The following is a 23,096-nucleotide window of genomic DNA, read 5'->3' on the forward strand; positions in this document are numbered from 1 at the left end:
AGACCAGTATCTCAGCTATTAGGAGTCAGTGTTTTTCTGCTCAAGAGAGAGGATATAAAGGGTACACAACACGGGGCATCCTGTGGTTTTACCTGCATGACCATGGAGAGGACATGAGGAAGTGGGATGGAAAATCTACCTCAGCCCTAGAGGCATGGGAATGTGAGTTGCAAGAAAAAACAATCACAGAAAGAGGTTCTTCCAGGAAAATTGCTGCTCCAGTTTCCAGCGGGCAGTTCCCCAGACAGAGTAGAAGGGCTGATCTTACTCCTGATCTTAATGAAGAGACTTCTGACTCGTATTTACAAGAAGTGAGTGATGGATACTATGACCAGGACTAGAGGAGCCCTGCCTCCAGCCAGGTGGAGGAAAGGGACAACTGGGTTTCCTGGACTGTGTGGATTCGATGGCCTGGCACATCAGACCCACAGGAGTATAAGGCTCTAGTGGACACCGGTGCACAGTGTACCCTAATGCCATCAAGCTATATAGGGGCAGAACCCATCTGTATTTCTGGAGTGACAGGGGAATTGCAACAGCTAACTGTATTGGAAGCTGAAGTAAGTCTAACCTAGAATGAGTGGGAAAAGCACCCCATTGTGACTGGCCTAGACGCTCCGTACAACCTTGGCATAGACTACCTCAGGAGAGAGAATTTTAAGGACCCAAAAGGGTACTGGTGGGCTTTTGGTATAGCTGCCTTGGAGACAGAGGAAATTAAACACTTGTCTACCTTGCCTGGTCTCTCAGAGGACCCTTCTGTTGTGGGGTTGCTGAGGGTCAAAGAACAATGGGTGCCAAGCGCTACCACAACAGTGCACCAGCAGCAATATTGCACCAACCGAGACTCCCTGATTCCCATCCATGAGCTGATTCATCGACTGGAGAGCCAAGGAGTGATCAGCAAGACTCGCTCACCCTTTAACAGTCTCATGGCCAGTGTGAAAGTCTAATGGAGAGTGAAAACTAACAGTAGACTGCCGTGGCCTGAATGAAGTCACGCTGCTGCTGAGTGCTGCGGTGCTGGACATGCTAGAACTTCAATACAAACTGGAGTCAAAGGCAGCAAAATGGTATGCCACAGTTGATATTGCTAATGCATTTTTCTCAATCCCTTTGGCAGCGGAGTGTAGGCCACAATTTGCTTTCACTTGGAGGGGCGTCCAGTACACCTGGAACCGACTGCCCCAGGGGTGGAAACACAGCCCCACCATTTGCCATGGACTGATCCACACTGCTCTGGAGCAGGGCGGAGCTCCAGAACACCTGCAATACATTGATGATATCATCATGTGGGGCAACACAGCAGGAGAAGTTTTTGAGAAAGGGAAGGAAATAGTCCAAATCCTGCTGAAGGTCGGTTTTGCCATAAAACAAAGTAAGGTCAAGGAACCTGCACAGGAGATCCAGTTTTTATGATAAAGTGGCAAGATGGACGTCGTGAGATCCCAATGGATGTGATCAACAAAATAACAGCCATGTCTCCACCAACTTGCAAAAAGGAAACACAAGCTTTCTTAGGCGTCATGGGTTTTTGGAGAATGCATATTCCAAATTACAGTCTGATTGTAAACCCTCTCTATCAAGTGACCCAGAAGAAGAATGATTTCAAATGGGGCCCTGAGCAATGACAAGCTTTTGAACAAATTAAACGGGAGATAGTTCACGCAGTAGCCCTGGGACCAGTCTGGGCAGGACGAGATGTAAAAAATGTGCTCTACACCACAGCCGGGGAGAATGGCCCTACCTGGAGCCTCTGGCAGAAAGCACCAGGGGAGACTCGAGGTCGACCCCTAGGGTTTTGGAGTCGGGCATACAGAGGATCCGAGGCCCACTATACTCCAACTGAAAAAGAGATATTGGCAGCATATGAAGGGGTTCGAGCTGCTTCAGAAGTGATCGGCACTGAAGCACAGCTCCTCCTGGCACCACGACTGCCGGTGCTAGGCTGGATGTTCAGAGGGAGGGTCCCCTGTACACATCATGCAACTGATGCTACATGGAGTAAGTGGGTCGCACTGATCACACAACAAGCTCGAATAGGAAACCCCAGTCGCCCAGGAATTTTGGAAGTGATCATGGACTGTCCAGAAGGCAAAGATGTTGGAATATCTCCAGAGGAGGAGGTGACACGTGCTGAAGAGGCCCCAATGTACAATAAACTACCAGAAAATGAGAAGCAATATGCCCTGTTCACTGATGGGTCCTGTCGTCTTGTGGGAAAACATCGGAGGTGGAAAGCTGCTGTGTGGAGTCCTATATGACAAGTTGTAGAAACTGCTGAAGGAGAAGGTGAATGGAGTCAGTTTGCAAAGGTGAAAGCCATCCAGTTGGCTTTAGATAGTGCTGATCAAGAAACGTGGCCAGTGCTCTATCTCTACACTGACTCATGGATGGTGGCAAATGCCCTGTGGGGGTGGTTACAGTAATGGAAGCAGAGCAACTGGCAGTGCGGAGGCAAACCCATCTGGGCTGCCGCATTGCGGCAAGATATTGCTGCCCGGGTGGAGAACCTGGCAGTAAAAGTCTGTCACGTAGATGCTCACGTACCTAAGAGTCAGGCCACTGAAGAACATCAAAACAACCAGCAGGTGGATCAGGCTGCTAAGATTGAAGTGGCTCAGGTGGATCTGGACTGGCAACATCAGGGTGAATTATTTATAGCTCAGTGGGCCCATGACACCTCAGGCCACCAAGGAAGAGATGCAACATACAGATGGGCTCGTGATCGAGGGGTGGACTTGACCATGGACACTATTGCGCAGGTTATACAGGAATGTGAACCATGCGCTGTGATCAAGCAAGCCAAGCGGTTAAAGCCTCTTTGGTATGGAGGACAATGGCTGAAATATAAATATGGGGAGGCCTGGCAGATTGATTATATCACACTCCCACAAACCCGCCAAGGCAAGCGCCATGTGCTTACAATGGTGGAGGCAACCACCGGATGGCTGGAAACATATCCCGTGCCCCATGCCACTGCCCGGAACACTATCCTGGGCCTTGAAAAGCAAGTCTTATGGCGACATGGGACCCCAGAAAGAACTGAGTCAGATAACGTGACTAATTTCCTGAAACAACCTCATAGACACCTGGGCCAAAGAGCATGGCATTGAGTGGGGATATCACATCCCCTATCATGCACCAGCCTCCAGGAAAATCAAATGATACAATGGACTGTTAAAGACTACGCTGAGAGCAATGGGTGCTGGGACATTCAAACATTGGGATACGCATTTAGCAAAAGCCACTTGGTTAGTCAACACTCGGGGATCTGCCAATCGAGCTGGCCCTGCCCAATCAAAACTTACATACTGTAGAAGGGGATAAAATCTTTGTAGTGCACGTAAAAAATACGCTGTGGAAGACAGTCTGGGTTATTTCTGCCTCGGGCAAAGGCAAACCCATCCGTGGGATTGCTTTTTCTCAAGGACCTGGTTGCACTTGGTGGGTGATGTGGGAAGGTGGGGAAGTCCAATGTGTACCTCAAGGGGATTTGATTTTGGGTGAGAATAGCAAATAAATTAAAATGTGTGTTGCTAATTTTTATAGAACATTGTATATCATCACTTCTATAGTGGCTATATGCCATATCAATGATACTACAGTAAGAATCACCTAGATTAATGAAGAAAGAACTTTGATGAAAACCGAGCAATGCGCAGTGATAATGGAACCAGAACTGGCTTCAGCATGCAACAATCCACCACCACACACCATTTCTCCTGCCCTGAAGGACTGTTATGACAGGTGGAGCCCAAAGTGAACTACTAGTTTAGACTACTAGTCCAAAGTGGACTAAATGAACTCAACGGACATTTTGCAAGGATGGCCCTGGACTAAGGGAATGATAGCTGTGTGTATATATATCAAAAGACAGGAAAAGGGGTGGTGATTAATGGGAATGTATTGGAAAATGTGGGACCTAGGCATGACATAGAAGGTATAGAATAAGGGGTGGATACTGTCCTGGTTTCGTCTGGGATAGAGTTAATTGTCTTCCTTGTAGCTGGTACAGTGCTGTGTGTTGGATTTAGGATGAGAACAATGTTGATAACACACCGATGTTTTAGTTGTTGCTAAGTAGTGCTTACACTAGCCAAGGACTTTTCAGCTTCCCATGCTCTACGGACTGAGAAGGCTGGAGGTGCACAAGAAGCTGGGAGGGCGCACAGCCAGGACAGCTGACCCAAAGTGGCCAAAGGGATATTCCATACAATGTGATGTCATGCTCAGTATATAAACTGGGGAAAAGCTGTCTGGGGGGCTGCTGCTCGGGAACTGGCTGGGCATCAGTCGGCAGGTGGTGAGCAATTGCATTGTGCATCACTTTCTTTCTATATTCTATTATTATTATTATTATTACTACTACTACTACTATTGCTATTTTAATTTATTTTATTTCAATTCTTAAACTGTTCTTATCTCAACCCATGAGTTTTCTCACTTTTATGCTTCCGATTCTCTCCCCCATCCCACCAGGGTCGGGGGAGTGAGCGAGTGGCTGTGTGGTGCTCAGTTGCTGGCTGAGGTTAAACCATGACACTCTTTTTTATGAAGATCAAGATTTAAAAGAAAATTATTTCAGTAATTACTTTTCCTGATGAGTGCAGTTTGTGTTTTTCCATTGTTAGGAATGAATAGAGTTGATAACACAGGGGTATGCAAGATACCTCATTTATTGACAGCTGCTATGTTTTCATTAAACAGAACTTTAAACTTTTAGAGAATATTTTATTTGTTTTCTAATCCCCTTTTTGAGGAATATTAAATAGCATATATGTTAACTATACTTTATTTTCATGAGTTAGCACAGATCTCAATTTTAACTAATGCAGGTACAGAGAAAAGCGAGTCCCACATACTTTTTTCCTGCAACTATCCAGTCTTGCATACTGATCCCTTTGGGGAATAACCCTAGATGCTCTGTGCAGACAGCACAGAATAAGGAGAGGTAAAAATTGGGACTGTGCCCTGGCTGCCTGTCCCCTAAGCCCTTAACAATCATAAAGAAGTTGTTAAACTCTATCTTTTAAAGAGGTAACTGAATAAAATTTCCCTTCTGCTCCTCTAGGACAGAAAGAGAATTTTACCACAATTTATACTCATGAGAAAGTGAACTCGGTACATAGTGGTCAACATTGTGACTGTTTGACAGCAGCAATAAGCTCAAAAAATGTGTAGGGAAAACACAGAGGTAAAATTGGGAAGCTGTTGGACTATTAGACCTCTATGAAATATAACCCTATGGAAATAGCACAAAGGTTAGAACAGCCCTTGGTGCTTGCTACCAATTCAACAACCTTTTTGTTCTAGAGCATGCAAAGATCATGATTATGCCTGATCTGTATACCTCTGTCACGTCTCTTGTGTCTACTTAACATCCTTTTTAGCACTGAGATTGTGCCAAACCACAGCTGAACCCTTAATATTTGCAGTCAATATTTTTTATCAAATATCTGCATATATTTTCATAAAAATAATGACAAAATGATAATAATAATCCTAGGTTAAATACTGGCGGCAAGAAAGAAGGATTTTTTTTTTAGGTATGTGAAATCTACTTTAATGGTTTTCTTGTATGATAAAGTGACACTCGCACATTTCCAACATTTTAAGTTCAAAAAAAGCAAACAAATACTACTCTGTTGAGTCATAATCCAGTAAAATACACACTTTTAGAATTTGTTTATGGTAATGTTTAAAAATTTACTTAATAAATGGCAGTCATTTATTGACTTGGTCTCCCTGAAAAATTGTCATTCTGGGATTTGTGGGTCATAGTAGTAAAGCTCTGAAATACACAAAATGTAAACACTCCCAAATTAAAGAACACAATATAAAATGTAATACACTTGAATATTTACATTATCTAGGAAGAAAAATCTCATTAATTTTCCAGTAAACTTTATTTTATAAAAAATACCTACTAAATTTACTAAAGATAGCTACTAAAAAAAGATGGATAGGAATAAAAAAAAAAAGTCATTTTTTAACATACATAAAATTCTGACAGCGGATAACACACCTGCTCCTTCTTATCACCTTTTATGTGCTTTTGTTCCTCACCCAAATTCAAGACCTAGCTTGTTGTTTTTTTTTTTTTTTCCTGACTGCTGAAAGAGAAATAAAGGGTTGATATGTCTCTTTCTATGTTGGGGGGGGGTGGTTAGCTTGAAGAAAAGGATCATTTAGCTTTAATTTCTTGTTTGGTGGTTGGTTTGTTCTGGGGTTTTTTACCTGTTTGTATTTGGTTTGTGGTTTTTTGTTTTGCTTTTAACAGTTATCTATGTAATCTCATTCTCTCAGACAGATGAGAGAGAAGTAGCAGTTGTATGAGGTAGACTGTTTTTTTTTTCCAATTTGACACACAGCTGGGAATATTTTCAGTGGACGTGTTTATTAAAGCCCTTAAAATGTTTCCACTTTTTCTGATCAGCAAAAAAAGTGTTAAGGGAACCAAGTGAGGAAATCACTTAATTCTTCGCTGACATTTTTAAAGTTCACACCACTCAGGAGAGATTCCTAAGGATTGAAAAGCGTCAAAGATAACTTCATTATATTCCTTTAAATGGTCATGAGGGAAAACAGTGAGTTTATAATTTGCTGGGAGAAAATACAGGAACTCTCATATGAAATGTCTGTAAGACCACATAGTTTGATTAAGGATAGCCAACATGGATTCAGGCAGGAGAGGTCATGCTTAACTAACCTGCTGGAGTTCTTTGAAGATATTGCTGCCACAATAGATAAGGAAAATTCCATAGATGGTAGTATATTTAGATTTTCAAAAGCACTTAACAAGGTTCCACATCAGAGATTAATGACTAAGGCAAAAGAGTCATAAAATGGGAGATAAAATGGAAGATCAATGTAAATGTTTTCCTTGATACAAACTGTTTTTCAACTTGGAAGTGGCTTACATTGTGGCAGACCAATAGGTCATTTTATAGTATTTCTGTTTGTAGTTTCTGTCGGTGTGTGAGGCGGTGTAGTTGGGAGCAAAATCCGAGTACAGAGGTGATGCTCTGACTGGAGACAGAAGAAATACATAAGGAAAAGTAAGAGACAGTTAAGCTAGATTTGAAAAGGATTTGAATATTTCAAACAGTTAAATTTCGGGTGCTTCTAGCCAGGCAACTATAATGCACTTAGCTGTGGAAAAGGTAAATACTTGTTTATTCAAAATTCTGTTTGCTGGTCCAGGATATAATAATGAAAATGAAACATTTTGTTCTAGTTGCATACCTCATGTGAGAATAATTATAGATTCTTCTCAAGTTGTCTAGCTTGAATAGCAAATTGAGGTATAAGCTTGCTGCAGAAGGTTTTGAGGACCTCAATGAAACATGCTACCTGATGAGTTAAAGGCCAACTGCTTTCTATTTTGCATAGCTATTTAAATCAGTGTAGAGTAGTACTGCTAGCAACAAATTCTAACAAAATTGTACTTGCAGATTGTCCTAGAAAAGGCTGGGGATAATTTAACTAGTTTCAGATGTTTGGCAGAGGAAAGAAGGAGAGGAAAAGAGGAAGAGAGGAAGAGAAAAAAGAGGATGAGAGGGAGAGAGGAAGGCAGGCAGGAAGGCAGGCAGGAAGGCAGGCAAGAAGGAAGGAAGGAAGGAAGGAACGAACGAATGAACGAACGAACGAATGAACGAACGAACAAACTCCACATATCTGAGAATATCCAGATCAAACTACTACTCATTTATCTTGAAATTTTCCAGTGGCTCCCAAAACACTAAAGGATAAACCGACTGCCAGTTACATGTTACTGGCTCTTGACAGCAAAACATCAATAGAACTTCTTGAATAAGAGGAGTATGGAGTTCTCACATCAGCCTAGCCAAGAAAGCAAGTGAGACAAGTTTCTGTACTGCTTTCTAATTTATACCGTTATGTAACTTACCTAAACTCCAATTACGATTTTTTTTTTCTTTTTTTTTTTCCTTCTTTCATTTATAACTAATTGGGTGGTAGTTCAGTTCATAAAAAATATACCATAAGTACTCAAATTCATCTCCTATACCTAACTGCAAATTGTTTGCAAAGATGAGATTAGAGTTGCAATAATTTGTTTGCTATTGTGGTATTACAGAATATTATAAACAGAAAATGTTTTTGAGTTTTGCAGTTCTGCCAGTAGGTGGTACTAGCAGTTTCTACATTTGATAATAAATGTCTTTAACTTGAGTATTACACATTCCCATCATAGCAAGTAATGTGTTTCTACTCTACGGAAAATAACATATTTATATTTGATGCACTTGCACTCAAGGGCAGATTTCAATTCAGTTACTATTTCTTTCAATGGTGATGTCTGTAAAGTATCCTTTACAATATACAGTTTAGAATCTGTGTGATAAATGATTACATCTATTAGTCATCTTTCAATCAAAAGATAATATTCAAAATATACTTTATAAGTAGTTTCCTCAGTTTTACAGCAGCTGAATTGTCAAGATACAGCTCAGAATTCAGCTTAAAAATTATTTTTAGCAATATTCGCTGTCAGGATTCACTGAGGTGAGTCATTCAAGTAGTCTTACTACTTCTGTTTAACTCACTATACAGGATGTTAGGTCTTGGAAAATTACACGTTGTTTTGCTGTGTAGGTCTTTTTAACATATGGGTATACCTGAAGTAAAATGCTTCCCCCCACACACCCTTGAGGGACAGTCGGACTCAAACAACTGCAGAAACACAAAAATAATGCCTACAGAAAATATTCATGCAAGGCGAGAAAATATCTACATAAGGCCAGAACACTTGAAGTGTGGCAATACTAGCACTTCTGACCTTGCTAGCAGATGACAATAGGTGCAAGAAAAAAAGATATTTTGCTGCGGGCTAGTTGCTCTTAATGAACTGAGATAAATAACTCTATGAAACAAAAGAAATTAAAGCAGAATGTGAAGTTTCTTATCAAAGGTTCTCTGACTTCCAAGAAAGGAGGGGACAATGCTGATTTGGGTATAAGTGAAAGATATTTTCCCTTGGAAATGTCAGATAAAGATTAAAAAAACCCCAAGCCCCAGAAATTGCATAATGCAATCGCATATTACAGTAACCTTAATGAAGGCATTATCTTCAAAGGGTTGATTTGACTCATAGATTCGTGGCCACCATGAAAAGCTATTTGTCAGTTTTTCTCTCATTGTCATATTCGTACGTACAATAATAAGTAAAATGAGAGAAAGTGATCTTATTAACATGTGCCTATAGTTGTATGGTCAGAATTCACTGCCACATTATGAAGAGGTCATGGATTCCTAAGTGGAAAGACAAAGAAAAACTTATGTACTTCTGTCACAATATCTTTAATGTCTTGATCAGGAGATTTACTTCCAATGTTGGATAGCTTCTCTTAATAGTTGATAGCAGGTCTTGCTGCTACATACGTTATGGCTTTTTATAGATAAAATCAAACAGATTGCGTTCGAGCTGTTAGTTTCTACAGGTGTTTGACAAAATCTGGAAAGGATATGTACTAAATTTTGTGTATCCTTATGAATTGTATGAAGAGTTATTTACTTGCCTGCAAACGATTTTCTGTCTGTAAACTAAGAGTTTATTTGTTTGGGTTTTTTTTTCATTTCCATCATTGCTGATTATTCAAGGAAAGGAATGCCCTGTTCTCTCAAGGAACCTCATGGGACTTTATCTTCTCACCTGTTCACTGATCACCTGTAGGCATTTGACAGGGGTAACTGCAGGTTCATAGATGATAACGAGTTTTTACTTCTCATTTTGTTCATTTATGGTTCATGGCCTGAGTTACAAACTTTGGAGGATCCTGAGGTGTGAATGAACTCTAGCTGGCTGATAAACAAGGTAATCCACATAAGAGTTGAGACAAGCCTGGCTATTGCAGCCTTTCTTCTTGTCAGACTGAATATGCTGTAGAATTCCACAGTGCATGGGGATTCTTATGCTCATACTGAAAATATAGTTGGTTGTAGCAGATGGGAGAACATTTCATTAGAATGTACACATGTATATTACGTATTTGGTTTCCAAACTTCTCAGAAAATTGTCATCAAGTACTATAATAAGTAATACGGCTGTTAGAAGTCTCTCATTGTTCATTTCAGGGGAGTAGCTCCTTTGGTGATTAACTGAGTCAGAACCTGAAAGGGCAGTGCTTATGTTGTGATGGCACAAGGTTTTAAGCATGACAAGTCACCTTTAAACAACAAATTCTGTCCTTTCTATAACAAGATTTCAAATGGGCAATGTGATATGGAAACATGTAAAATGGAACATCTGAAGGAACCTGGAGACAGATCCTCCCCTAGATAAGTACCTATCAGGGGTATTCAAGGAGCAAGGATTAGTAGCCCTCTAAAAGTCTCTGTGCAGCACAGTCAGAAAAAGAACAAGAATCTTGACTATTGTCAGGGCACTGAGGGTACCACCAGCCCTGACTGCTCCGCCCAGACTCCTCAGGGCTCCCCCCACCCTGCCCACGGCCCAGGACCCCATGTCAGCCCTCTGGAGCTGTCAGCCCCTGCCCCAGCAATGCCAGAGCAGGGCCAGTCTCCAGCTTCCCACAGCCCTGCCCTGCCCAGCCATGGGCTGCGTCAAGCCAAACCCACCCACGGGCCCACATCCCAGCCCAGCCTTGGCCTGTTCCCATCCTCATGGAGGTGCCTGATGCCCAGGACTGGGGCTGCCCTGGTACCCCCCAGTTGCCCTGCCCCTGGCTGGGGGATGGGACAGGCCCTGGCTGCCAGGCCCTGCCCTGACAGACCCCGGGGGGTCCCCCAGCTCCCAACACCCAGGGAGCCCCCAGCCCCTGCAGATCCCCAAGAAGTGCTAAGAGACAGCTCCAAAATCTCCAGCCTGGGATGAGTAGAATCATTCTGAAGATGAAACTGTATTTATCAGCATATGATTTCACTCCAAGTTTTTAGTATGCAATAAAATATAATTTATTAAAATTGTAATTTGTGGTGGAAAAGCTAACTCATTCTTTGCTTTCATGGCTAAATAACTGAAGATCTCCAGAATGTTTTTTTGGGGGGGCATTGAAGGTGGTGTGATATCTGGGTCCTATTTCCAAGTCTCATGCTATTCCAAAGTCATGCCAAAGCTAACTAAATGAATCACCACTTAAAGATAGCTGGCAGCAACAGAAATTCAGGCAGCAAGATTCATTTAACACATTGATCCATAATAGCGATGCAGACTGAGTCATGCTGACTATTATATTAGAGCAGAAAATTCCATTATCCATTTGGATACTTGCTGTTTTTCCACAAAAATCTGATATACCTCTATCTATATCTATACACACATATGTATAAATGTATATGTATATAATATATGTATGCATGCATATATACATATATTTGCATTTATACATTTTTATACATCGATATATAATATATGTATTGATATATAGTAGCCTACACCTTTAGATTATAACTATAACCTAAATTATTTTTGTTCTAAATATGTAGGAAATTGCCTCTGTGTTTATACCTAGATATATATGCATCTGCAAACATAAGAGTCATTAAAAATATTGTGCATGGGCTACTATTAATTTACGAAGATACTTGGTGCACCTGAATCTGCTGCAAAAGGGCTGTTATTCCATGCAGCCTTTAAGGGAGCTTCTAACATCACTAAATGCTGATGTCTGTTTTAGAAGAGGGTATTGCTTGGACTTGGTTTTATTTTGATTAGATATGTTCTTTGGTTAAAAGGTAAGGAAGATTCACAGACTTCATTTCTAAATTGAGTTTGATTTTTTTTTTTTTAATAACTTTAGGCAGGGTACTAGAAAATCAGAAGGCTAGCAAATTTCTGATAAATAGGAACGCTTTAAAAATCTAAAACTATCATTTTCTGGAGGCTAGTCACAAGTATGTAAAAATTAACCTGCTATGTTATAGAAAATAACTCATATGAATACACACAACTAAATCTAAGATATCAAGAATGTCATTGAGAATAAGGTCCTTTCCTGAATAATAAGTTTTATGCACAATTCCTTGCTTAATCTTTTAGGAATACTTCCACTGGCTCTAAAGCCTAAATTTTCTTAAAATATTTGCAAAAATCCAGCCTTAGTATTTAAACAACATTTTACATGAAGAAACTAAAAGGCATTTATACCTAAAATGTTTTTAGTAGAAAGAGTGTATGTGTCATTTATACTTTCTATAGTTCTGGCCTATTAATTTGTCTGAGGACTGCTACTCTAAAATTTTATGTTCACTTGTTTTCTTTTATCACCCTGTTTTCTCTTTACCACCGTCTCTAAAAAAGAAGAAACATCAATCTCTTACCTTGTTTTCTGTTAATGTATTTCTTGTTTATCCCTTTCACCCCAAAAGTAATATTGTTTCAGTTGTTTAAGGTTACAGTTTAGAAAGATATAGTATATACATTTGAGATAAAATGTAAGATATTAATAAACTTTAGAAAGATAAAGCCACACTGATTTTCAGAATATTTAACTTGAAAGCTACACAACTATTTTCTTATTTCTCAAAAAGAAAATAAAGGTGGAATAGTGCAGCCCAGCTTTGCAGGTAGTTGTTCATGTTAGACTTTCTTATGTAAGTAATATCACTGGATAAAAGATATCTGATTACGAAAAACTGCAGCAGGGCTTTCATGTCAAAATGCATGTCTAATAGTTTAGGTGGTGTTTGTAAAAGAAAGAAAAATCTTTAAATGGTTTTGTTTTGGTTTGGGTGTTTTTCAGTGTAGATTGCAATATTTTTTAATGTTTCTCACAATATCATTTAGCATCAAGTATTTTTACTGTCCTATAAACGGTTTTCCTATGTTGTAATATTTTGTTGTAGAGTACATTTAAAGCCAGCAAAGCATGTAAGTATGCACTTAATTTTTAGGCGTAGAAGAGGTCCATATGGTTTGGATTAGTGAGGTCTAGTAACATTTTTAAATTCTAAACATGGGCTTAACTGTTTGCTACATTGTGGTAGTTTGTATGTTGTACACCTATTATGAGGAAACCAAAATCTCTTTTGATCATTTTTCCATAGCATTTCTCTATTACTTTTTACTATATGCAAGTTTATTTTTGTTTTGTCTATAGAATTATTTTTTGCTAGTAAGTTTAATTAAGAGGACACTCATTATAAGAAAATCTTATATTCAAGAATTACTTAATAACACCATTTTCACTTTCTTATATATATATATACTCTTGAAAATCTTGAACATAGTACAAAGTTATGAAAAATTGTTTTATTTCAGTTTAAAGTTTACTTAACCCACTTAATAATAAACTGGTTGGTACTAAAGTTACTTTTTTTCTACCTTACTGTAGACAGGCCATTAATGTGTGATTGTGAATCACCAAGAGCAAATAGTGTACATTCACTGTCGATCACAATTATAAATGTTTCCCTTTTGTATTGGATTTTGGTCAATTACTAGAAAATTCTTCTTGCTAAAAAAAAAAAAAAATGATGTTTTTGTGTTCTGTCTTTGAAAAAAGTAAGAGAGGGCATGGAAAGCAGATCTGACAAACAGCTCTGGCAGCTCCAGAGCTTAGGAAAGCAGTTATATTTAAATCATCACTATAAATATTTAAACAACATTAGCATCCCTTTACCATTCCTAAAAAGTCACCAAAGATTAATGGACTGAAAATGCAAAAAACACTCAGCAAAATAAGAGCATACTTTATTTTGGACCTGTGTTATAGAAATTTTATGAGGTAAACATGTTTCATAATCTTGGCTCTGACAGCTGACAGACAGTCTATTGCTGTCAATGACTACTAACTTGAAGAGGACAGAATGAAAATCTAATTATAAGACATACAGGATTTTTTGACTTTTGCTTTTTGTAACAGCAGAACTGTCAGTCTGGGTGTTTTCGTCTTACCACCACTTAGAACCCAAAGCCAAAATCCACTTTGAATAGTCAATACACCTGAAACATCTTGCATACTGCTTCTCTTTTTGGCCAGGGCAAATCTAGTTTTTCTGGGGAGGTTGTTTTGATTTTTTATTTGTTTGGTTTTGTTTTTTTTTTTTTTTTTCTGAGCAGGATCACATCCAAATGCAGATATTTTGACAACTGTAATAATTGTTAGATGTTTCTAATGAAATAATTAATTGACATAGGCTTTACTAGAAAACATATATAAGTACAACTGTGATCTTAGTTATTTTACGAAAGATCCTCTCTACCTGCAGGCTCAATGTGCAGTAATAGAAAGTGTCTTTCAGTAGGTGCCATAAACACTTGGACATTATTTAAAAGTCTGTAAGTGTAGTGGTCCATGTGTAGTCAAAGTTATTGTTAAATTTAGGCAGCCACAGAGACAACTTTCTCACAAGCATGAGTAACAAATTAAGTAAAATCACAAATAAAATAAGAAATTAATGAGGACGGGTAGTCCAATTATTATACATGAAATGTTAAGCTTTTTAGGGTATGCATACTAGTGCTGCTGGGGTGGGGCAGGGAGAAAAAGTAAAGAAACCTGCATTTTTCTTCCTGGGAGGTATTACAGAAGAACAAGTGAAGCATAAAGTATTCATGCTGTAGGAGCCACATACTGTGGCAAGGCACAGAGAATTCTTAATTGATTGAAGTAAGGAGCAGGCTAAAACAGTTAAAAAGCACAGCTCTATCCATTTAGCTCATGTTTTTCTGCCTTTTTCAAGGCATCTGAATTTTCTTTAAGTACATAACAAAAAACTGCCAACAGCTCATTTCATGCTGCATTTGTAAACGAGTCCTTTAAGGCCAGAAGTAAGTAGTTACTTTTTAGCAGAAATCTCATTTAACTGTCAGCAGAAAGGTATCCTAAGAGCATCTAATACAGTAATAATAGAATACAGTGTTTAGAGCTTCTGCATGTAAAATAAGATTGAATCAGGCACAATGCTTAGTAATCAAGCACTCACTACCTTTTCAGAAGTTTACAAATGGGCTTAGAAGAAAAAAACTAAGTACTTTATCAGCCAAAGAAAACATATGTAGACTATTATGAAATTTTGGAGATTAAAGATTTTCTCATAAATTATTATTGCTTTGGCATAGACTTCTTCATATGATTTATTAAAGACGTCCTTAAAGAGTGAAGTTGTCTAATGTAATTACAGTATTGTATGTTATTCAAAAACACTTTCATCTGCATTATTTTAGGTATCAGGTTTGTATTATTATTTATTTATTTTCATTATTATTTTAAGTATCAAAATATGCTTTCTAGCACAACAATTTTGAAAGAGGTGATCTTACAACTTTTTTGTCCAGCTAGGATTCACCTCATTTAGAGTTTGATGCCTTTAGTGTGGATATAAACATCTGTCACCCTCCTTTATGGTCAATAAAGAGAATCATCCAACATTTTCTGGGCAGCTACTGCTTTCTTCTTGCAAAGGTGTTTTAAGTTGATGTTTGCTGGGGAAACTTTCCATGTGTCTTTGCATATGATCATAGTGGTCCCTGTGTTGACCATTGTCGCACAGTGGAAATTCACTCCAGTCCCCCAAATTCTCAAATCTAATCAAGGATGCAGGCCAATTTAGGGTTTTTTTTAATTACTTTTTCTGTATTTTTTGTGTGAGATAAATAGAGTACCTCACACTTGTTGCGTTTACCTCAGATCATCTTGAGCAGCTGGTTACTCTTAAAATAAAAACAAACACATGCATATATAGGTATACACACAGAAAGAAAATGGCTAAATTATAGATTACAAATTTGGAAACAAAGTTACAAAGCAGAAATTAAACAAAATTACAAATGTCCATAAAGCACAAACAGTTTACTTGACATCAATCTCTTTTCTCGCTATCCCTTGAAATTTTCTCTGTCATGGAAGGCAAAGAGACAATTCACTAATGTTGTGTCCCTTGATCTTTACTTGAACGCCTAAATCATCCCCTTTTATAGGTTTCTATTACATTTCAAGGAAAGAGGGACTTTCCAGTTGCTGCTAAGTGTGAATAAAAAAAATCAAATAACCATAAGGGAGAGGAAATAAATCTTCCAGCCTGGAATACATAGTTGTTCAGTTTGAATCGAATGAGAGTATAATGCATCTTTCAAATCCCTAGATACATTAAAAGACTGTAAAAATCTATACTTTTCAAAACAATTAATTTTAGCTCAGATGAAACCAACCTAAAACTAGGTTGAAACTTAGTAAAAACCAAAAATTATTTTATTTTGTTGAATTTGCTGGCCCCTTTGGTTTAACATTTTTTATCTGAGTATCAGTTGAATTTTAAATGGAAAAATGCTGATTTGGGGCAAAATATAAGTCTTGGAATACAGCATTTCTATATTCAATGTTTTAAATGAAACATATCAACATTTATTTCAGTCCTTTTCTTCAAAATCATGAATAGTTTTATTCTTCCAAAATAGCAGGGTTCAGACTATTTGTTATTCATGAAAATAATTTTATCCAGCAGTAGGTTTGTGGTTATTCCAGGACAGAACAGGAACACAGTTGAAACTTCAAGCTTTCATGGCACAAGAAGATGATTTTATATCCAGCTCTACCGTTTACCTGTAGAGTTAGAGTCTCATCCAATTTATGATCTTGTGAAACAAACACCTTCTTCTCTAGTCCTGTTTAATACAGATCAACACTATTCATATTAAAAAAAAAAAAAGTCCTAATCTTTTTCCTTGAGTATATTATTCCTCTCTGCACCATTTCCCCTTATCTCTTTTGTGATGTGTAATAAAAACATGTTTTCAGTTTCATAGCTCTTCAAAATTATTCTTCTTCCATGTACCGTCTAGAGATTTCACCTCCTGTTCCCAGTTGGTTGATTATGGTCTGCCTCCATCATCTGCTAGTCAAATTATAAAATAAGAATCTATTAGATTTCTCTTTTGTTATTTATTTAAACTTAGGAGTAACTATGTCATTTTCCTCCTTCAAATTTCTACCTGAAATCTTCCTTTGTCTTGATGCTTAAAATATAAATTTGTCAACATTCAGATTTCTAGTAAGCTGATAACACTGACTTTCATAACGTCTTCTTTTACTATTTACTCCCTTCCTATCTGTTTTTATCTGTGACACGGTCCCAGGTCAGAGAGTTAACACCTTTTGTTTTGTGCTTATTAAGAATTTTTCATAAGATTTTTCATTCTTTTTGTAGAATGATATGCATTTCAAGAAATGCAAGTCTAATCCATAATGACAATTTTCATACTTTCATTCTCTATTCCTTCTCCTCTCTACTCCACTTTTCCCCTTGTCCACTACCCTGCTAAAATGTTATCATTTGAAGATAAGTCATTACATATAAAAGTTTATCCACATAGCAAGTCTGCAATACCAAAAACCTTTTTGAAAATTATTGCTTTTCATCTAGAAAACATTTTGTGTCAGTAGCTCATTTTTATGTAAGAAAAAACAAAAATAATAAAAAAAAAATTAGTGTTTAATGTACTGTAGGTAAAAAGCCACTTCTATGAGTTATCATGTGATCCTCTCAGCTGAAAGCTGAGCTGAAGCATTAAATATGTTAAGAAACTGCTTGAATAAATGTGGATATGACTGTTTTCATAATATTTTGAGGCCTTTATCTTTCATATTCACAGGAATATCTGTGAATTTCTATACCATTTTATCAACCTTTTTCCCACTATTTTTTGAAGCTGAAAACTCCCAAACAAAATTTTCATATAGTTACAGCCTATAAGCATGGGTCTATGAACTTTCTTTCAAGTTCGGATATGAGATGCCTCATGTTCTTTCTGAGCCTTACTTTTTGTTCTTTTTTGATAGCATTACACAGCAAAAGTCCAGGGGACATGGGAGGAGACAGCGGATCTTGTCTGATTTTGTTATCAGACATAAATCCTTGTACAGAGAAAAACCTAAGCAATCCTAAGAAGTGGGAAAGGAGGAAGATGCTTACATTTTGTACTGGTAGCTGAACCTTCAAGTTGTTTGGCAGACCATAATACCTCTTGGAATGTTAGCTGAATTTGCTTATTCAATCTAATGTGTAAGCTAAACACAGAATCATAGAACCATAGAACAGGCAAGGTTGGAAGAGACCTTGAAAGATCATCTGGTCCAACCTTTAGTGACAAAGGGAGCTTAGTTGAGATGATCTAGCACCCTGTCCAATCACATCTTGAAAACATACAGTGATGGGGACTCTACCACTTCCCTGGGAAAGTTGTTCCAGTGAATAACTGTTCTCACTGTAAAAAATTTCTTTCTTATTTAAAGATAAAACCTCTCCTAATGCAACTTGTACCAGTTGCCCCTTGTATTCTCTGTGACTCCTTGTGAATAAAGAGCCTCCATCCTCTTTGTAGCCACCTTTTAAGTACTGGAATAATGTGATGAGGTCCCCCCTGAGCCTTCTCTTCTCTAGGGAGAAAAGACCTAACTTCTTCGGTCTTTCCCCATAGGGCAGGTTCTCCAGCCCTTTGATTATCTTAGTCGAAACATATGAAACTATTCACATTACCAGACTATAGACACCTATATACTTGCTGATCTCCTTAAGATTCCCATTTAGTCACCAAAAAAAGAGAGATGGATATCACCCCAGAGAGCAGTTTAGAGGCTAATGAGGCTCATATCTTGAATTGCCTTCTGAAACTGCTGCTTTCTTGCTATATGCATGTACAAGGAAGATTCAAGTGAAGTTACCATGATCCCCTAGATCCTCTCTTGCTCCTTTCCAAGTTCTTCTATTTAATGACTGTTAATGTTTTGACTCCTTGCTGTTATGCTGAAAACCCATCATAAAACTAATCTATGACTCAGATGCCTCAGAAATTGCTGCCCGAGAAGGGAGGAATGGAAAAGGAAATTCATTTACAAGCAGAAGAAGAGAAAAAAAAATAAAAAAGGAAAAGCACAGTGCTGCCAAAATGGTCACTGTAGCTGGAGCTCTCCAGAAATGAAAAAGATATTGGCAAAAGATTTTAGAAAAGATATTTCTTTCTGTAAAGGCAATTGAAATTACTGAATGGAAAGTTGACTGAAAGATAGGTATTTCTAGACATATATACATAAATATTTATGTATATGTGTAAATACATACATATATACATATAAACAGAGTGAGGAGCTATCAGATTGTACTAAAGAAAATTTGAAAGCATTGTACTTGAAGAAATAAATCAATTTCATATACACATTTTTAAAAAGAAAGGGAAAAATGACTGAAGCAGTAGAAAAAATAAAACTCAATTCGAGCTGACAATTTTGGAGGGCTTGTGTAATGGATGGCCCAGTTCACCTCAGCACACCTGTCTTGAGTGTCTAAATATTGATTGTCTAGTCTAAACTAGCTACCTAGGATATTATTCTAGTAAATGGAGACAGGTACTTTAAGACAGATGGCTTGACTCACATTTTAGAAACTTAAATGAATGCCATCCTCAATTCAAAATTTTGTTTGCAGACCACTGTGATTTTAAAAGCATTGCTTCAAGTCCAAGTGATCCATAATCAGCATGATATAATAGCAAATACTAAAACTGTAAAATGAAGAGCCCAATTCAGAACCCAATTCAACTATTTAGTACTACAAACTAGTATTACTAAATTATAGGATAGTGCACATTACAATTAAATTGCTACCAGTTGAAAGCCTGATCAACACCAAGCCTAGACCCAGACAAATAAACTATGTTAACAATGAAAATGGAACAATTTGTGAGTTCTGAAGAACATCATGAAATAAAAACATGAGCAGATATTCTGGAGCACTTAAAATATGTTACAAAAGGTTAAAACAGTTAAAGTATTGTGGGTCCAATACCATTATTTATGCATAATGGTGAAGTGTGGTTGCAAAAGGTAATGTTCTTTCATGGAGTTACTCCTACCTATGCAGTGTTTATGGCTCTGGACACAGAAAGTAAGGGACAAATAGGTTCCTCCCAAAAAGGATAAAGAAAGATGGCATAGAATATAATCCTCTAAATACTTAAACAGAGCAGGCAATGAAAGTTGCAAAGGACAAGACGGTATTCAGGGAAAGACTAACACTGAGATATTTGGAAGATCTGGAATACGAAGACTTAGTTGAGCTACTTCTAATTGCAGGGTAAGACTGCCTGACTGGTGGTGTCCCCAGTTCTGCTGTCATAATTGTGTAGATTGTGGGACCTAGTTGAATATACCATCATTTGCTTAATTTTCTGTCTCTTGTGCTTCTGAATGTCAGTTTCCTTCCTACCAGAGTACCGAGGCAAGGTTGGATGGTAGACAACTAAGTTGCCCCTTGACATGTAAAAAGGAAATAATAAATGTGGTGTACGTGGGACCTGAGATGTACTCAAATCTTAAAACTTTGATGTAATCTTTGATTTTCCAGGAGCTGATTGGCCTCTACAGGCAATAAAACTCATCACTGATACTTTTCATCTGTTCTTTTCTTAGGGTTTTTCTTTCACAGACAAATAATTCATGGAAATTTTGACAGTTTTTCTAACTTTCAACTAAAACTTAGGAAATTCAGATAAATTTCCTAATCAAAATTAAGCTATTTCAGTACTCCAAAGGTACCTCAGCCTGGTGTTTAAGCACCATTTCCTGATCTATGTTAACTTCACTCTGATAACAAACTGTAGATACCACAAATACTGAGGCATTCAGTGATTCAGTTGTATATAATCTCAACAAAATACAGAAATTGATAAAAGTCTATTCCAAGGTTGTCACAGTGAAATTCTACTTAACTCTGTATATGAAAAAAAATAAAAATCTTATTTTTTACTAAAATGTATAAGAGTATCCCATAAGGTCATACTCATATGGATTGCATGTTTACTTCTATATTAACTTTAACTATACACAAAAAAAGAGGAATGAGGCCATAAAACACATCCTGGTGAGTACAGTAACAAAAATGTCCTGCAAATAAATTGGGGCACAGCAGGAAGGACTCTGTGTGTAAGCATCAGGCTCTTAAAATTGATCACCTGTCTTGCTGAAAGTTAATGGAGCTCTCTCAATATAGAAACAATATAGTCAATCATGCTTCGTAGTATAATTAACTACTGACTAAAGTTGGAATGAGTTGAAAATATTTCACAGATGCGACAGAAAGACTAGCAGAGTTGATGATCTTCCTGGTTTTGTAATACCAGTGGGAGATGTTGAATGTCTGTATTGAGATACTGTGTACCTAAGCAGGATACAGTGTTAAATTATTTTTACACTGTTATGGAATTTGAAAATGTAACTCTGCCTTCTACTCATGTTGATATTACTGGAATTTCAAATCATATATTGTATCATGGATGTCTGTAAAATTCAGATCTGAATTTTAGTTGTGTTACTTAGTCATGATGAGTAAATACAATCCTTCAGAAGTGCCATTCAAACTATTGATAGTTTACCTCCTGATAATTTAGAAACACAGGTGTCAGCATGTCAGTAGAAAATCAAACAACAGGTAATAATCATGAGCTGTACTTGAATGAATATAGCTAGAAGTAAATTTAAAAATAATCTAAGACAGTGAATGATAAACTGTTTAGATGACAAATGCAAAGAAATGGGACTTCATCTTGGAAGCATCAAGTGCCACTGAAAGAAGCATCAAGTCCAGCAGGAGAAAATTGTAAAGTCATTCCTTTCAGCAGGTGTCATGAAGTAATTCCAAACATGTAGAAAAGATGTTTCAGTACTGGTAACTGGATGAAAGCCAGGCTGAAACTGATTACATAAATCATACTTATATATTTCTAATAAACTATAGTTGAGTGACAACCACTTTTGATTCACTTTTGATAATAACAGTAGTTTTGGAAATTACATAGCAAGTTTTTAGGGTCATCTCTTGACCTGGTTTCCCAAGGATTAGTAGTAAAGATTTATTTTATTTATTATTTTATTTTATTTTATTTTATTTTATTTTATTTTATTCTTTAGTAACATGGGACAGTGTTGTGAATATTCAGAGCCTTGAAATAGTGATAAGTGTTATTAAAAGAGTCTAGGATGAGGACAGCCAATAGACCAGAAAGCAGGAACCTGCATCAGTTTTCTTAGTTTCAGTGATTAACAGCAGGGCTAATAACACAGGTATCAGTTAAAAATGCTGGGCATTAAGAATAATTAGAAAGGCCAGCCCAGAGACATTGCTGGTAATGCACTGGAAGAATGTTAAGCTTTAATCAGGAGCCAGTACTGTGAGCACTCAGAAGTGCTTTTGCTTTCATGGCATTAAGGTCTGGCTTATGTTCTTCTGGTCAGAAGCAAAACTGAAAGACAGGCTTAGAAAATTCTATGGTAATATTATGTACCTGAGGCATACCTTCCTTGTAGTGGCACATACACCTAAGCTATGTGTGAGTCATTAACATTACATTGTGTATGGGTTGATTAGCCATGAAAATGTGAGTGAGTCTGAAGTTTATTGAAATAGTTTAATGTATTTTCTAAGATATTGTTTCTTGTTATAGAAATAGTGAGTGATCTGATCTTTTCACTGCACATGCCTGTGACTGAAGCAGGCAAAGATATTTATTTTGTAACATCAACTAATTACAGATATGCATCATAGCTTTACAATAAGAAGGAAACTACGATGGGGAATTGTCGTGGTTTAACCTCAGCCAGCAACTGAACACCAAACAGCCACTCACTCATTCCCCCTCCCCGGTGGGATGGTGGGAGAGAATAGGAAGAGTAAAAGTGAGAAAACTCATGGGTTGAGATAAGAACAGTTTAAGAATTGAAAGAAAATAAATTAAAATAGTAGTAGTAGTAGTAATAATAATAATAATAATAATAATAATAATAATAATAATAATAGACTATATGAAGCAAGTGATACACAATGCAATTGCTCACCACCCGCTGACCGATGCCCAGCCAGTTCCGGAGCAGTGGCCCCCCGGCCAGCTTTTCCCTAGTTTATATACTGAGCATGACGTCACATGGTATGGAACATCCTTTTGGCCAGTTTGGGTCAGCTGTCCTGGCTGTGCCCCCTCCCAGTTTCTTGTGCACCTCCAGCCTTCTCAGTCGGTAGAGCATGGGAAGCTGAAAACTCCTCTACTTAGTGCAAGCACTGCTTAGCAACGAGTAAAATATCAGTGTGTTATCAACATTATTCTCATCCTAAATCCAAAACACAGC

Source organism: Aptenodytes patagonicus, chromosome 1 (assembly GCF_965638725.1).
Source record: "Aptenodytes patagonicus chromosome 1, bAptPat1.pri.cur, whole genome shotgun sequence".
Classification (NCBI taxonomy): domain Eukaryota; kingdom Metazoa; phylum Chordata; class Aves; order Sphenisciformes; family Spheniscidae; genus Aptenodytes; species Aptenodytes patagonicus.